This window comes from Notamacropus eugenii, chromosome 4 (assembly GCF_028372415.1).
Source record: "Notamacropus eugenii isolate mMacEug1 chromosome 4, mMacEug1.pri_v2, whole genome shotgun sequence".
Classification (NCBI taxonomy): Eukaryota; Metazoa; Chordata; class Mammalia; order Diprotodontia; family Macropodidae; genus Notamacropus; species Notamacropus eugenii.
The window spans coordinates 460,072,330-460,090,317 of NC_092875.1; the positions used below are offsets into that span (position 1 = coordinate 460,072,330).

Consider the following 17,988-nt stretch of genomic DNA (forward strand, 5'->3'; position numbering starts at 1 on the left):
GGTGGCCCCGAGGCACGGGGGTGACGGGACCCGGGGCGGGCTCCGGTGCGCAGACGGGGAGACCCGCGAGGGGAGGCAGCGAGGTGCCCCTCCCCGAACCCCCGAACGAAGGGTTTCTGGAAAGGGTAGAAAAGAGAGGGCCGAGAGACGGGGAGGGGGGCGGGGAGGAGAAGGACGAGGAGAAGCCCCCCGCGCCCGGCTACCGGCGTCCCAGAGCGCCGGCGGAGCGCGGGGCCCGGCGCTGCCCAGAGATGCCCCCCGCCCGCGGAGGCCTTTAAAAATAGCCGCTGAGAGCGTCCCCGGCCCGGTGGGAGAGGCCCGATCGTGGCGCGGTTTGTCTTCGGGGCTTTAGGCTCCCGGGTTTTCTCTGCCGGTTTTCCTTTCCCGTCCTCACCCGGGCACCGTCTAGGGAAGACTTTTCAGGCCCCAGCGCGGGCTGAAAGAGCTATTTGTTTGTACCATCCCCCCACAGGCAGTGGTGCACCCCCAAGGTGTCCGTCACTGAAGTGACCTTGCCTGCCTGCCCCCCAAACCTGCTTACGTAAAAGGTGAAGCCTCCTTAGGGGACGCCTCATCTGGAAGTGACGTCAAAATAAATCTTGAACCGATGAAGGCATAACAAGTATTTGAGTGGTGGGAGGATCTCATATGAAGCTTCTTATACGTAGTATTTGTCAGTTAGATTAAACACCAAAAGATTTTGCTGTGTATTTGCCCCATCTCTGACTCCCACTGGATGTGTGACCCCCGGTGTCTCCAAAGGAACTGAAAAATACCGTAAATTACATAGCTGGTACTGCTCTAGATTGGCAGAGGGAGTTTCCTTACTAGAAATTAATTCCCTGTTCAGCCAATGAAATCTTTGTTTGTTTTTTAAAGCCAACATATTTACAAAAGAAGGCTTCAATCCTTGTAACCTGAAAAGTTGTCCTGACTCCAGCCAGTACCGTACCTTGGGTAGAAGTTCAGCATTTCCAGTTTAATAGCTAAATAGTGAGTCCTGACTATTTTTTTCTACCCAGATTTTACATTGCTAGATACACTATTGTAGGTTAAGATTCTCTGTGATGATAAATAAACTTGATCCTCTAACAGATTTAAAGGTAGCTCTGGGAAGTTGTCTAGTGGTTGACTTTTTTTTAAAAAATTGCAATTCTAAACTTGACACAGCTTAAGAAAGAAATAGAATTGTATATGAAGCTTTGAATATCGTTATGAATCACTTGTTTGTTTTTCTTTAATTCAGCATGTTCCAAAGCTGCTTTGCTTGTCGGTGTTTCTCTGAACCTCTTTGCATTTTCTTTCAGTGCTTCTCTTGTGCTCTTGTATTTTTTGACATTGCTATTACCATTCTCATTCTCTCCCCCACGGAGCAAACAAACAAATATCTTGTTATATAACAAGTTAGCATAATCAGGTAAAAAGAAATCCACACATTGACCATCCCTGAATATGCACTTCTAGTCAGTTCTGTGAAGAGATGGGAAATCTGCCTTGTGGAGTCGTATGGTAGATGGGTATTGAATTGAAGAGAGTTAATAAATGCTTCAAAAGCTATTTTGCTTACAGTGGTGTAATGGTCATTGTATAAATTGACCTAGTGCTCACTGTGCTCTGTGTCAGTTCATAATAGCTTTCTCAGGTTTCTCTGAATCCATCCCTTTCATCATTTCTTCAGAACGTGGAATGTTCAGTTACATATAGCATAATTGTTCAACCATTTCACAGTTTACAGGAACTTAGTTTCCATTTTTTGCCACAATGAAGCATTGCTAGGAATATTTTGTATATATTTTGTTTAGTATTAGAGTTCCAGTTTTAGTGGCTTGAGTGATTTTAATCTGCCTTTTAGAATTGTTCAAGCAATTCATAGTCAGCAGTGTGTTAGTTTTCCTATCCTTCCCTGGCTCCTCAACTGTGTCATTTCCCTGTTTTCTCATTATTTGTCAGTCTGATTTTTATGAGGTGGCACCTCAGAATTATTTTAATTTGCTTTTCTCTAATTATTTCGAATATTTTATATAGTTAATTAATAACTTGATTTTATTGTTTTGCCTTTTCATATCCTTTAACAATATGTCAGTTTGGAAATGTATTTTGTTGTTGTATACTAGAATCAATTCTTTGTATATCTTGAATATTACACCTTTGTCAGAGAAATATCTGGCAATTTTTTTGCATTCTTTCCCTCTTAATTTTTGCTGCATTAATTTTGTACAAAGACTTTAATTCTGTGAAATCAGAAATGTCCATTTTATTACATGTGATCCTCTCTGTCCTTCATTGAGTCAAGAACTCTTCTCCTTTTCCATGTTTGTGAATGGAATTTTCTTCCATTTGCCCCAATTTGCTTATGATATGACTTTGTATTTCTAGGTCTTATAACTAATTGGAGTTTAATGTATTGTTTGGTGTAATATATTGTTTTCAACCTAATTTCTGCCAGACTGCTTTCCAATTTTCCCAGCAATTTTTGTCAGATAGTGAATGCATCCTCACTTTAGGAGTTGAAATCTTTGGGTTTATTAAACAGTAAACTATTATGATTGTTTTTGTCTTGTGTTCCTGTCTGTCCCACTGATCAACTTTTGTTGTTTTTAGCCATTACCAAATCGTCTTGATGACCTAGTACAGTTAAGCTTCTTCCTTTCCATTTTTTTTCATTATATCCCTTTAAATTTTAGATCTTTTTTGTTCCAGTCGCGTCAGACCTTCTGTGCCCCAAGTTTCAGGCCTTTTCATCTGAATTCATGCTGTTTTTCTTAGTCATACATCCCACTATCTTTTTGTACAGTCTTAGACTGGATGAAGGAGGTTACCGATGTTTCTTTTTGAATTTTTATGTCATCATTTAGTCTGCTGCCTTTTTTTACATCATTGCTGGAATATATGTGGAAGAGCTGGACTCCTCCTGCAACCTTTCATACTATCTTATCTTGAAGTCCTCTATTAACTCATTTTCTTACAAATATATATATATATACTTTTTTAACTAGGAAACAATTACTCTTTAATTCCACATTCATATGCAAGTAGAAGTTTTGTCTTTTGGCTCTTTTCATAGTGGGTAAAGATTGTACTTCTATTTACATTAGTTTAGTGTCATAATCTGAAAGAATTACGTAAATTATATCTAAATTTGATGTTACTTAAACCAAATAAGGCTGCTTCTCTGCTTGTCAACTTTTAAGATCCATGTGCTTAATAAAAATATGTGATTACAGTTAAAATATAATTTTGCCTTAGTGATTTTTTTTTTTTTTGCTGTCATATAAAAAAATATAGTAGTAAGATCCAGGTAGATAATGGAAACCTCAGTCAAGCTGTTAGTCTTTATTTTTTTTTTCCATTAGCATGGGATTGTCCAAATTAGGTAGGAGTGCATTTGGAGAGGTTCAAATAAGGAGGCTTCCAAATGGGCTCATGTAGTCATTCCTCAAGACTGAATCAGTGTCTAGGCATCTTCTTGAGTTTAACCCAGACACATTCCTTAGGTAACCTAGAGATAATTAATGTTATGAGTTTAGGAAATAGTTCAAAAAAGAGCTTAATTCTAGAAATGAATCAAAAATGGAATACTACATCCTGTGAAGTTGAATTTCTTTTCTGAGAGTCTCAGCTACAAAAGTTTATGTTATAGCAGAGGACACACCCACTTAATAAGAAGACAGAAGTACATTAATGTAGAGGAAAAGAAAGTTTTATGTATTTGGCAGTTCTAATATAAACATAGCCATAGGCTTAAAGGAGCTTAAAACTCTTTAACTAAGCCTTAAGAAGCCACATACAGCTAATGCATTTGCCACAACAATAAAAACTTCACCAGAATTAATAACCTTTGTTGCTTTTGATTAGTGTGATTAAAAAGTCTAAGTAAAAGTATTCAGACCAAAACTAAAAATTGTTAATAATGTTAGAATGTAAGTTCCTGGAGGACAGGGACTTTTGAATTTTGGTTTTGATTTCCCATTGTCTGCCACAGTGTTGAGCACATAAGAGGTTCATAATAACTTACTTAGTGATTAATTGACTGACTAGACCATGTGCCAACATAGCTAATTCCTTCAGGCCACATTTTGAGAAACAGTATGATCCAAAGCCGTGATTCCCAATTTGGGTTGACATTGTGCAATCATTTGATTTTATTTAAAGATCCCCATTTTCTTTCTCTGTTCTAGGGATATAAAGAGGATCCCTGTTCTCAAGGGTTCAGTGACCGTTATATAGCACCTGAAGACTTTTCATAGGTCTTCCTCAGATGAAGAAATAACTGTAATTATTTTCCTCACTTTACAGATGACAGAGCTGAGGTACAGAGAGGTTTATAGGACCATAAATTTAAAAGTGAAGGGGATGACCTAAGGTACCACTAACCCCCTCATTTTATTTTGCGATGAATCTTAAGGCCCAGGGCAGAAAAGGGTCATTTCATAAAGCTCAATGTCATACAGTTAATAAGTATCAGAGGTAGAATTCTTATCCAAGTCTCTCCTTACTCCAAAACTGTATCTTTTTACACTGTACTGTGTGTGTACATATTTTGATTTCCCAGATAATTTGGAGATATCCTGGACTGTTGGAAAAGCAGAGTTAAGAAGCACTGGATTTTACTAGATTTTTTTTTTTAAGAATTTATAACCCTGCCCATCCTTTTACAGACTATTCTTCATAGTCCTTCTATGTATTTCTTTAAAAAAAAAACCAAAACAAAACCCTGAATTATCTCAGCATTTGCAAAAACATCTTTTTTTAATACGCCCTACAAAAGAGATATTTCTCCTCTTCCTATCTTTTTTCCACCTTCACGCTCACTGAGAATCGAGATGTATATAACAGTATATAACTGCCCCTTTAAGTAGCAGCTGTTATAGGTCAGTGCCAGTAAATCTGGAGAATTCATCAGCTATGCCTCTTGATGACCCACATTTTAGCTTCTGACTATTTTTCACATAGAAGTGTTGAATGCAAATCTGAGGTTGGCCCCATCTCTAATAGTTCAACACGTAGCTATAATAAAGACTAACTCTACAGTTACTAAACAAAATATGCAGCGTCAAATGAACTACCACTGACTTTGTAACGCTTTGTCTGTAGCATAAAGTAATGCCAAGGATGCTATTCTCCTGCTCTTACTGTACTAAAACAATAAAATTTGTAGGATTATAGATTTAGAACTGGAAAGAGACCTTAACAAGCAGGCCCTCATTCTTTCTCATTGTAAGCTTAACAGTAATGGCTTTGTCACAGGCCGTTTTTTCTCCCAGTACCTACTATAGTGTGTTACACATGCAGCATGTTGCCTGTGACCTGTCACTAAAACCAATATTAAAGTCATTTACGACTCAATCATGTTTTAATATGTCTGAATTATTGTAAATTAGGAATTAGATTCTGATTTATACAACTTTAAGTCTACAGCCCTTTGACTTTATACTGTGGGTTAATTTGCATCTTGATAGACATTTGAACAAGTTTTTTTCTTTGTTTGGGGTTTGTTTTTTTTAAAGTACTGAAAAAAATCTACTTTCTCTCCCTCCCACCTTCCCCAAATCCTTGAAAAAGAAACATAAAAGCCCTTGTAACATGTGGGTCTGGTCAGGCAAAATAAATTCCTGAGCTGACTTGTCCAAAAACAATATCTGTCCTGAGTCTTGAACAAGCATTTTAATAATAACATTTAATAATAAGATAATAAAACTTCAGGTGCTGCCCTGGAAAATCATAGAAATCAGTAATTATATAGCATACATATTATATAATATAACATGAAATATAAGAATTAAGCAGTTGAGACTTGATATGTGCAGTGTGTAGTTTTAAAGAGTATTAGTTTTTGAGTAACAGGACCTGATTTCAAATCTTGGCTCTCCTATTTCTTGTATAACTTTGGGCAAAACACTTAATTTTTCTGGGCTTCAGTTGGCATCATCAGCTAAATTGCCCATAAGCACACTCCAAATCTAAAATGTGTCATTTGACTGGAGGTGACCAGTCCTCATTGTTGAAGATGCTCCAAGTGAAAGAAAAGTGGAGATTGGTGAGGAGAGCCAAACTTGGAGCATAGGATGAGTGGAATATAATTCCCCACACATAATTCATAAAACTCAGCATCCAAACTCCAGGCACGTCCTCTCTTTCCTGTAGTTAGTGCTAATCTAAATAGATTATAAACTAAAAAACAGTTGAAAACTAATAGATCATAAATGTTGGTTTCTAGTACCATAAAATTTGACTAATTCAGCGTGCCTAAATTTGTGAAAAGTCTTAATTATAACACTAAAATAGTTATATTAGCTGACATTTGTATAGATCTTTAAGGTTTACAACGTTACTGTATATACATTATCTCCTTGGACTCTCAGGACAACCCTGTGAGATATATATAGATGAATCCTCACTATTTTACAGGAAAAAGTTAAGTATCAGAGCCAGGATTCTAGCCCAGGTATTCTATTCCCAGTCCAAGAATGTGAATGTACTTCTCTTATTCTAGATAACATTCATTAGGACTTTCCATATCAAGGCAATAAAAATGGTTTATAATTTAGTATCAAAGATCATCTTAAAATAGTACTGACCTTTAATCTGTTTTTGTATATAAATCATAGTTCCGTGTATTCAAAAACATTTTTGTTCTCTTATCTAGAAATATTCCACTTATTCCTATACTATTTTTCACTTTTTTTCTGAGCTTACCCTTCTCCCCACCAATTGCATTAAGTTAAATGTTACCCTTCTATTATTTATACAATCATTATATAATCAAAAATTAAAGATATACAGATCATTTTGGAAAAGTTAAAAGGTTTTACTATAATTTACCATATAAATAGCTATAGCATTTTTTTATTTTTGAAAAATAGATATACTAGTGAAAATATTTCCTATTCCAGATTTGAGTTCTCTTTCATAGAGAATGTCTACCTTCCTGAGCCACCAACTAAAGCTTTTAAATCATCAAAAGCTCATTTTTATAGTGCATTATTTTCTAAAGAATGATGAAGAGGAAAATGGCATAATACTTAATTTTTGTAAGTTTTTAGTACATAAAAAATTTCATCAAAAGAAACCCATGTAATTAATATTTTTTCATCTGACTCAAAACTAAGAAATATTACTTCTAGTTTTTAATTATCTGAAGATGGCATTTTGAAAAGAATAAAGTTTTTTTTATAAATATAATTGGAATATGAAATGAAAGGTTAGAAAGAAATGGCATTATGGCATTATTCCAGAAAAATACTTTTGGGGGCAATTTAAAATGTCAACTCATTTTCTAATAAACATCTGATACTTTGTACTTTTGCTTTTGAGGTCCATGGAACCCTGTAAACTTGAAATTATCATATTATTTAATAGACTTTTTGTGGCAATTTTTAACAAATCTAAACTTGTAACTTGTATGCCTCTGTTTGGGCACCTTGCTGGTAGTATTTAGCTACATCTAAGGACTATTCTTAGGAAGATAATTTATGAAGTTACTGCATGAACTATAAATACCTGAAATCATAATAGAAGGAACCTCAGTGATTGTCTGGTTTACTTTGCATCTATCTTATGAATATCCATATATCCTAAAGGTAGGGTGGTAGGTAGGCTTCCCCTCCCTGAGTCCCCTAGAGAAGATAATCAAGGCTAGATAATATAGATATTCCTTTCTAAAAGTTGGGCTGCGAGAGGGAGAAGACAGTCTTAGTCAAATACAGAATTTTTAATGGTAGAAGAAAACTAGGCATGTTTTGTTATTAGAAAGGAAAGAAACCATTAAGTGGTAAAGGTTAAAAATGAGAGAGTAAGAAAGGTAAACATGATGTAGTAGGTAAAGGTGAAGTCAGTGTGCATTTATTAAGCACCTGCTATTTTCCAGGCATTATGATGAGCTCTGGAGATGAAAAGAAAGGCAAAAATAATCCTGCCCTCAAAGACTGCTTAATCTAATGGAGGAGACAACATGCCACTAACTATGTGCAAACAACATACATGTGGACACATCCATAGACAGAATAAGATGAATATAATGTCAAAGGCAGGAAGGAAACAAGCATTTATTAAGGAATGTTATGTTCTAACCACCAGTGTTAAGGACTTCACAGGTATTTCATTTCATCTTCATAACAGCCCTGGGAGGTAGGTGCTATTATGATCCCCATTTTACAGCTGAGGAAACTGTTGAATGGCCGACAGGTGGAATGATTTGCCCAGGGTTAACTGGATTTCATGTACAGATTTGAATGCGAATCTGTCTGAGGCTAGGCCTACCACTTTATTCACTGTGCCCCCTAACTACTTCTAATGAGAGCCAGAAAAAACTTTTTAAAGAAGGTGAACTTTTTTTAGCTGATATTTGAAGGAAGCCTGAAAGTGGTAAGGAGGAAATTCCATGCATGAGAGAAAATCATTGAAAATGGCAGTCCGGAAGGGACAATAAGTAGCTAATAATAGCGCAGATAATTTAGTTCAAGGTATACAGGAGGCAGTTATAGATGTAATCCTGGAGGTCATGAGAGAGGTTGGGGCCGAAGAAACCTTGTTTTGAATCCAAGCCCTGCCACTTACTACCTCTGTGACCCTGAATAAGTCACTTAACCTCCCCAGGCCTCAGTTTCATCATTTCTAAAATGAGCAGATTGGACTAAGTATTCTTTGAGTTCCTTTCTAGCTATAAACCTATGATTTAATAACAAGTGACTGTTGACAGTTTTAAAAAAGGGGAAATGAAGGAGAATTTCTCATCAAGTGAAAAGTGCAGGGAAATGTCTTCCTAGTGTCCCGACTTTTAAGTTTTTTCACAGAACATTTCGGTTAAATAGACTTTTGTGCATGAGTTTGAGGCACTAACTCTTGTATATTCAACAGCACATTTTTATTAAGTGTATACTCTATAGTAAGTGAAGATAAAAACATTGTTTGAAATATTGTTTATATAAAGGAAATGGGTTCTACTTACAAATATCTAACTTATGAACAAGGTTTTGGAATGCAGCTCATTTATAAATAAGCTGATGGTGCTTGTATTCTTACCAGCATATGGCCTATTCATTAATATAAAAACATTAAATTTCCTCAGATTTTTTTTTCCAAACTCATTTTGTGATGAAAGTAGGAAAACTGCAAGATTTGATCCTTGATAATAAGTATGGCCCCATAAAGTTGTTTTGTTTTTACCTCTGAACCATGCAGATGTAAATTATGTAAAGTTACATAAATATATAACTATTTAAGGATAATTGGACAGATCAATAATTGCCTGAGTTCAGAAAACAAAAACAGGATGTGCCTCTATCTTGACCTAAATCTTTAGAAATTGCTTTCCCTTCTTCCTATTCTGCTGATTTGCCTCAACAACACTTATTCCTATTTTGATTTGCAGAGAGCATCTTCAACAGACTTTTAAGTTTCATGACCCTCTCTATTGCTGTTTATAGATCACAGAGTTTCAGATCTGAAAGAAATCTTAGCATTCGTTTGATGCCTTACTTTATAGATGAGGATATTGAGAACTATAGAGCTGTGGTGACTTGGCCAAGATTATATACCTATGTAATGCCAATTAAAGCTCTTTAACTGGTACAACACAGATGTGATGAGATGCAATAAGGCTAAGTCTAAACTCTTACATTTGGATTTTATGAGGTTTGAGGCATAACTAGACAGCAGTTCATCTGGGGGGAATAAAAGGATCCGCAAATTTTAGTGAACTTGGAGCTCAACATGAGTCAGCGATATGCTATGAAACCCAAAAAGTACTAGAGGCTTAAGCTGTAGGAAAATCAACGTATTGTCCAGGACTAAAGATGTGAGAATATAGGAGTTTTCTGCCTTGGTCAGATGAAATCCAAAATTGTGTTGTGTTCTGGATACCACATGCTAGGAAATATTTATAAGCTAGACTGAGTGTCAGGAGCGCAAGACAAGATGGTAAAGGATCTGGAGATAATGTAATCTGAGGATTACTTGAAGAAAATGGGAATGTTCAGCCCAGGGGAAGAGAAGATTTATGGGTGAAAGTGCAGGAGTGCTGTCTGGATCATGACAATTGTCATGTAAAAAAGGAAATTACATTTATCCTTCTTGGGCCTAGAGGGAAGTACTGGGAGCAACGGATGGAAGTTACAAAGGCAAATTTAAGCTTGATTTGGGGGGGAGGAAGGAATTCCCAACAATTAGAGCTATTCTGTAATGGAATGGACTGCTTCAGGAGCTGGTAGGTTCCGCCTCACTGGACGTATTGAAGAAAAGACTGGGATACCACTTGTCTAGAGTGTTGTAGAGGGGATTCTTGTGCACGTCTTCTTTAAGCTAGATGGCCCCTGAGGAGCCCTTCCAACTGTGAATCTTTTGCATGTCAAGCATGGTCAGTTAAAACTTAATTTCTTAATGCTAATTTATAAGTAAGAAAAATGTAATTTGAAAAACAATTTTGTAATTTTGTGGGGAAACAGCAAAATTCTAGTTTCCTAGCAAGGGACCCAAAGAAAATGTTGCTCATAGATCCTGTGAACAAATTTTTTCAATAACTGGTTATTTAGCTTGGGCAAGTGAGTGCTTAACTACTTTTGCACATATTATTTTTTCTGTATTATTTCCTTATTCTCTGAATTGTTTTTTAACATCAGATAATAATAGTACATAATGAATTTATAAGTAGAAACTACTTTGAAAATACTGACCTAGTTTTGTATATGATAAAATGTTGGCCCATTTCTTAAATACTTAGTGATTTTTACAGTAATTAGGTCATGAGCATTGACTCATTTTTGCAGTTTCATTCTTGTTTTCATTCCCTTTTTTCATTTGTCTACATTTCCTTATTTTATAGACAAGGAAAAAATTCTTTTTTGTTTCATATAAAAGGAAATGATGTTTTAGAAGGACATATATGTGTTGCACACATGGACGTACACTAAATTGGCTTATCTGATATTTTAAAGTTAATCTTTTGTTTTATAAGATTATCAACCTAATTATATAAAAAAATCTGTAGCTTCAATTTCTTAAGCAAGGAGAATTAGCATGTTTTTATTTATAATAGACCCTTAGGAGCTTGTTTTCTTTGGTATGTGGAGGTAGCCAGCATTATTTCCCTGAAGCAGAGACAGTGCAGTGAATCCAGGAAATCCAGTTCAGTAAACAATATTTACTGAGCCCCTATTGTGTATATTGCTATTCATCTGAAAGCTAAAGTAAACAGAGGTCATGCATCCCTCCCATTTATGTAGTAAAATACCAATCACTTAGTCAAAGATTTTGAAGAATTTCTGTGTATTCAAATATCTTACTGAAGCTATTAACTGCCCCAATTTGTTTGTTGGATCTCTGGGATCTTTCAAGCAAATCAGTCAGTCAGTAAGCACTTATAAAGTACATAAGGTATTCCAGGCACTGCACTATGAAGTTATCTGCAAACAGGGATAATTCTTATCAATCTGGGCAATTGTTTGTATTTTATGTATAGCAAACCTTCAAAAAGCAGCATGCAGTAATGGATAGAAAGCTGTCCTCAGAGAGAGAAAGACCTGCATTCAGGTTCTACCTTGGAAATGACTGACTGTATGACCCCCCCAACAAAAGACTCTATAAGATCATAAAAGCCACAGAAGATCTGTGTTGGTAGAGGGAATTCTGTTCTTGGGAATGAAATTACAAACATCTTGTCTCATCCCAAAACAAAGCCCTTCTTGTCCCTTGTAGCAGGGTTATATTTTCTTTCTTTTATTGCTATAACAAGCAATACTAATGCTCTTAGTACTTTACTGTGGAGAAAAAGATCCTTTACCCATGTATTTATATAAGAAAAACTTGTTCTTTCTCCTTTAAAAATAATGCTATTGTTTGATTTTATATGAATAATTTTGATTATATTGAAGAGGGTTCTCTGTAACTGTTTTCAACATATTAGAAGTTTTGTTAGGCTTCTTCATCACTTGACATAGGGTTTTGATTGTTTATTTGATTTATTATGCTAATTGATTTCTACTATTGAGTCATTTTTATATCCTTGTTATAAAACCAGATTGTAAACATGGGATAAATTTTTTAAAGTATTACTTGTAAATTCTCTGCTGAGATTTCTTTTGAATTTTTGTCTTATTAAAATTGGTCTGTAGTTATCTTTTTCTATTTTATTCCTCCCTGGTTTGGGTACCAGGACCATCTTTGTCTTAAAAAGTTTAGTTAAATGCCTTCATTCCACTTAAGGAAATTTAATATTTGTAAGCAGAGGCATTGCTTGCTCTTTAACGGTTTGCTAGTACTCCCTTCTAAAATACATCTATTTAAGTTTTTGTATTAGTTACTATTTTTATTATATGACGGGCTATGTAGGGTATATATGATATGTCCATCTTTTTTGCATTTATGTATAATTTTTTGCCATAATTTTATAAGAAACTTTGTGATTCTAAAGTTACACATTTTCCTTAATATTTCCATTCTTTTTTTGCCTTTTTTGTTGTATTTTTTTGTTTTTCCATCCAAATTATCTAGTCTTAACAAAGGAACATTAAAGTTTTCTGTGATTGCTCTTTTGCTACCTATCTTTTTTGCAGTTTCATAGAATCATAAAATCATATACTTAGAAGTGGAAAGGACTTTAGAGGCCATCTAGTACAAACCCTTCATTTTACTCAAGAAATTCTTACCCAGAGAGGTTAGGTGATCTGCCCCCAGTTAACATATGAGATCAAGGAGAGATTTAAACTCCTAATTCCATTGTTTCTGTCAGCCTATCCCCCCCACCCTACTTTGCCACTGTTAAATGCAAATAACTAACTTAATGTTTATAAACAGTGTAAGAACTGAAATTCTCAATACCTTATTCCCTTTTTAAACTTCTCTGCTTTTGTAGAATTGAAAATAGCCCCACATGGGGCTCATGGCCATTTTGTAATTTGCTGGATTACTGAGGGCAAATAATTCCTCCTCCAGCAGCCATGTTTATGTAGACTGGTCTTCAGAAAACAAACCTCTCCAAGCTGGAGAGTGTTCTCTCCATAGTAAAGCCTTCCAAGCCCACAGGATCATCTTCACATTATGAGAAGCATCAGGCTCCATCTTTATGGGTTAGGCACAGATTTATAGGCATATGTGTATTCCTGTGTTTCCATGTATCTTCCATCGTAACGAGCAAATGCATTAAAGATTTTCTGACATACTTTGTGTTCTCCTTTTATTCTGCAGGTAAGGAGCTCAGTCATTGATGGTTTAAATAATGAGAGCTATCCTGGAGAAGGATAATGAAGTCAGTGTAGTAGAAATTTCTATTTTTTCAATCATGCTTAACATTTCCACAGATGAAACGCATATTAATGATAATCATCATCGCTTTTCTCTGTATGTAATCCTTAAAGACTGCAAAGTATTTTACCTCATTCATTCTCATCTGAACCTCCCTCCATGGCTGTGGAGTAGATGCTGTTTTTTCCTCCATTTTACATGAGGAAACCCTCAAAGACATTACTGACTTGCCCACGGTCCTATAGCTAGTAAGTATCTGAAAGAGGGTTTTCAACGCATGTCATTATGACTCCAGTTGCAGCGCACAAAAAAAACTAGAGCAGTCTCCAAATGATAACAATCCACGTTTTAGTTTCTGTCTCTGGATGCAAGAGCTTGTCCTTTCAACAAAAAGGAAAGAGCTATTGTTTAAAAAAAAACCCTTTCTAGTACATAGATAGCTTAAATTACTTGGTACTTTGGGGTCAAAATGTATGAAAATTTATAAAATTAGAGAACTCACACAACACCTATATATTTATTATTTTGCATCCTAGGAAGGCAGATACCACTTATGCTTCTGATAAATATGAAATCTAAAAATAGATTTATTGTGAAGGGAAATGTAAGCCCCCTACCCCTCCTCACAATTATGAGAGATATAATATGTTAAATAGTGATATGGCCAAGGGTCTGACTTGACTTTGGATTACTGTGTTCAATCTGGTATCCTTGTTAATTGGTGCCTGAGGGCTGCAGAAAATCGGAGTGCTTTATGGCAATGCCCTGAAGATACGAAAGGAGAATAATATGAAAATGAACAAATTGAATTTTTGGAAATTTCATAATGCGTATTGAGACCAAAAGAGTTATAAGAACCATAACCTATGCAGAGCTAATTGCGTATTTTCTCTTAGTGTTGAGCTGTGGGAGAAAGTGAATAAAATTTTGAACATAATAAGTAATTTATAACAGGATTTTTTGGTATGTGTTTTAACAAGCATGCATGTATACATACTTCAAATCCACATATCACTGTTACATTTTATGAAGAACTCACTTATTCCTCAGTAACAATGGGTTGTCTTACATTTGAAGTTAACATTTTTAAAAATCTGAAAGCTAGGAAATATCAATAAATATTTAATAATAATAATGGCATTTATCAGCTAGCTTTTATTTATCTTTGTTTTTTTATTGGAGTTTACCAACCTTGTTATTTCTTAGGCTTAGTATTTAAGACACATATTATGTGGTCCAGGGCCTGAACAGTCATCCCCTCTACATCACAGCAGGGGGAGTTAGGGCGCATCATGCCTACAATCTGGAAAATTCGGGCAAAATTCTTTGGCCCTCCATATCAGGGAAGGTCTGAATTTTTTATTTTTCTTTTATGGGGTGTTTACAGTACTTTTTTGTACCTCATTGTTTACAGTACCTCATTGCCTCAGTTCTGCATCTGTAAAATGAGCTGGAGAAGGCAATGGCAAACCACTCCAATATCTTTACCAAGAAAACCCTAAATGGGATCCCCAAGAGTCAGGCACAACTGAAAACCACTGCACAATAACACCAACAGGAGAGGAAAATAAGTGGTCTAAATTTAGATTAAATTGTGAGGGAATTTTTAAAATAAATTTGACATAAGTATCAAAATTTAGCTGGTGTTTTTTCTTATTTAATTTTTAGCCTTGCATTTATATGGATACGTGTCCAAAGAAAGCTGTTGTCCTTTCTTCTTTCCATGCTGATTCATACGAATATTTTCATTAATTCAGTGTTGACATACGTTAGACCCTTTGTCTTTGGTACAGGCTAACAGCTTATCATTCCAGAACAGGAAGTATCAGCATTCACTCTTTGAAATACCAACACTTTAGAAAATTGCTTGACTGTCACATTATTTTCTTATTAGAAATGGTCTCTCCAACTCTTAATTTTGATTCAGTATAAGTACATCAATGGAAGTAAATTTTTGCCACATCCATTATGTTTGAATTTCTGTGGGAATGATATTTTTATCATATTTGTAATCTTATCAGTCTTTTAAGAAATTTTTATGTTCATAATGGGGGTGACAGAGCTTTGGAATCAGGAAGACCTGAGTTCAAATTCTGCTTCAGATACTTAACTCTTAGCCTCAATATTGTCATCTGTAATGAGAGGTTTGATCTCCATGTTTTCTATGATAATTTTCAGCTCTAAATCTACCCTGCTAACTCTCAATCTATAATCCTATCTGTGATTATCTAGTTTGACTCAGTTTTTGGTTTGGGATTGTTTTTGTGAGTTTTGTTTTTTAAGAAAAAAAATTCATTTTAGTTTTAGTGTAAGAGAGTAGTTTCCTTCAGCTAATTTCAACTGCTACTTAATTGTTTTGAAGGGACTATAGTGTCAGAAAAAGAGTTGAGGACAGCTGAGAGGGAAGCGTGGGGCTGCCCACAATCTCTCAACTGGCATCAGTCTTCTGTCCAGTGTACCCCTTTTTTTTTTCTGGAGCAGACTTTCATGTTGCAGTTTTAAAAGTAACTGTGGAGATTAATACATAAACTGAAAAAAATGAGTTGCCTATACTTTTATCGCTTTACTAAACATATCTTTTCATTCTACTCTGAAAGCTTATAACATCTACTAGTTACTTATATTTTGCCCTATGTTGTCTCAAGTTCTTTTCATAACTTTCATTTGCATGTTTTTATTCCCTGCTGGACCACTAAGTTAATACATGTTATGATTTTAAATATGAGATAGTTAATATAGATGCAAATCAGTATGTCAGTTGTTGAGAGTGCAATGCCCTAGCTAACCAAAGATTTGTCCCTAATATTCTTTTCTGTATAGAGTTTTTCCCCTTACAATTAGCATTCTGTGTAGATTAGATATTTTATTATCAATTCACATTCTCTGTGGCTTTTTGTTAGGTTCAATACTGTTTTTAAAAATCTAATTAGCAGTTGAGAGTAAGAGAACATTGACTAAACCTATTAGTAGTAAAGCTAGATTATCAGTTATACTCAGATTTTAAAATTTAAAATACAACTGTGCTATGGAGATCAAATTATTAGACTTATTTTTTTTAAATTTCCGTTAAAAGGATTAAGTCAGTAGTGATGACCAAAAGCACTAATATTTTACGTTACAATGCACATCTCCAGCTGCCTTTTGAACTTCTCAAACTAGGTGGCCATCAGACATTCTAAACTTAATATGTCCCATGCAGAACTCATCATCTTTCCTACCCTATTTTCCCTACTACTATAGAAAACAACCCCATCCTCCTACTGCCTCAGGCTCACAGTTTCAGTCATCTCAGATTCCTCACTTGTCTCTCACCCCTCGTGTCCAGTCTGTTGTTGCCACGACCTGTCAGTTTCACCATTGCAGCATCTCTCAAATATTCCTCTTTTCTCGTCTGACACTGTCACCACTGGACTGCAGGCCCTTATCACCTCACACCTTGATCACTACAGTAGCCTGCTGGAGGGTCTGTCAGTCAAGTCTTTCCTAATTCCATCCACTAAAGTGATTTTCCTAAAGCACAGATCCAGTCAAGCCAAAGCTCCTCACCACCCCCCTCCCCAGATGTATTCCAGTGGCTTTTTACTGCCTTCATAATCAGTTACAGAATAACCTGTTTGGCATAACCTGGTCCTCTTCTGTCTTTCCAGCCTTCTTATCCCTTACTTCTCTATTATATCCCTGTTCAGCCTCCAGCCTTTTCCATAAACAAGATACTCCATTTCTCAGCTCTGGGCATTTTCTCTGGCTGTCTCCCACACCTGGAATGCTCTCTCTCCTCTGCTCCAACTACTGATGTCCCTGGCTTCTTTTAAGTCCTGCCGTATACGGGAATCCCACCTTCTACAGAAAACCATATCCAACCCCTCTTAATTCCAGTGCCTTCCCTCTCATTTCCCTTAATTCCCTCTCTAATTTCCTATTTATCACATAGATAGATAGATAGATAGATAGATAGATAGATAGATAGATAGATAGATAGATACATGTAGATATATAGAGAGAGAGACAGAGAGACAGAGATAGCTGGCTTTGTTCAGATTTGTTGTCTCCCCATTAGATTGTAAGCTCCTTCAGGGCAGGGACTATCTTTTGCCTGGTTTTATATTCCCAGTACTTAACACAATGCATGGCACCTAGTTGGCATTTGGTAAATGTTTTTTGATTGGCAGCCACTTTCTACTTTTGCAGGGGCAGTGATTGAATGTTGAAAAAGATATCAAAAGATGCTCAAAAATGTTGTTTATTTTTGTTCAGTTGTTTTCAGTTGTGTCCACCTCTTCATGATCCCATTTTGGGTTTTCGTGGCAGAGCTACTGAAGTGGTTTGCCATTTCCTTCTCTAGCTCATTTTACAGATGAGGAAACTGAGGCAAACAGGGTTAAGTAACATATTCAGGGTCACACAGCTAGTATGTGTCTAAGGCTAGATTTGATCTCAGAAAACTGAGTCTTCCTGACTCCAGGCCCAGCACTCTATCCACTCTACCACCTAGCTGTTATTTACATCAAATGCCAAAACATACTGCCCAAGGGTCCATAAGGAGACAATATGTCTTAACGATTAGCTCTCCTCAAAGCTCACCTCTGAAACATATTGATCCAGGGCAGATCCCTTCACCTCCCAGAGCTCCAGACAATCCAAACTATAAACTTCAGAGAAAGTGCCAACCTGCACTGATAGGGGAGGTTCTGCACCAAAAGCCCCCTAAAGCTTTGACATTACAGGTCCAGTCCGTATCCCTGTTCTCTCACA

At 36.0% G+C, this 17,988-nt stretch overlaps 2 protein-coding genes across 2 annotated transcripts in view; one reads left to right on the top strand and one right to left on the bottom strand.

Moving 5' to 3' along the window:
* The window catches only part of XRCC4 (X-ray repair cross complementing 4), a 426,434-nt gene extending 425,760 nt beyond the window's left edge, over positions 1–674 (bottom strand). Inside the window, exon 1 of the mRNA XM_072606221.1 lies at positions 542–674. The gene's annotated coding sequence lies outside the window, so the exon portion shown is untranslated. The remainder of the gene's footprint in view (positions 1–541) is intronic.
* Positions 1–17,988, top strand: part of TMEM167A (transmembrane protein 167A) — a 34,845-nt gene that overhangs the window by 253 nt on the left and 16,604 nt on the right. The window lies entirely within an intron of this gene.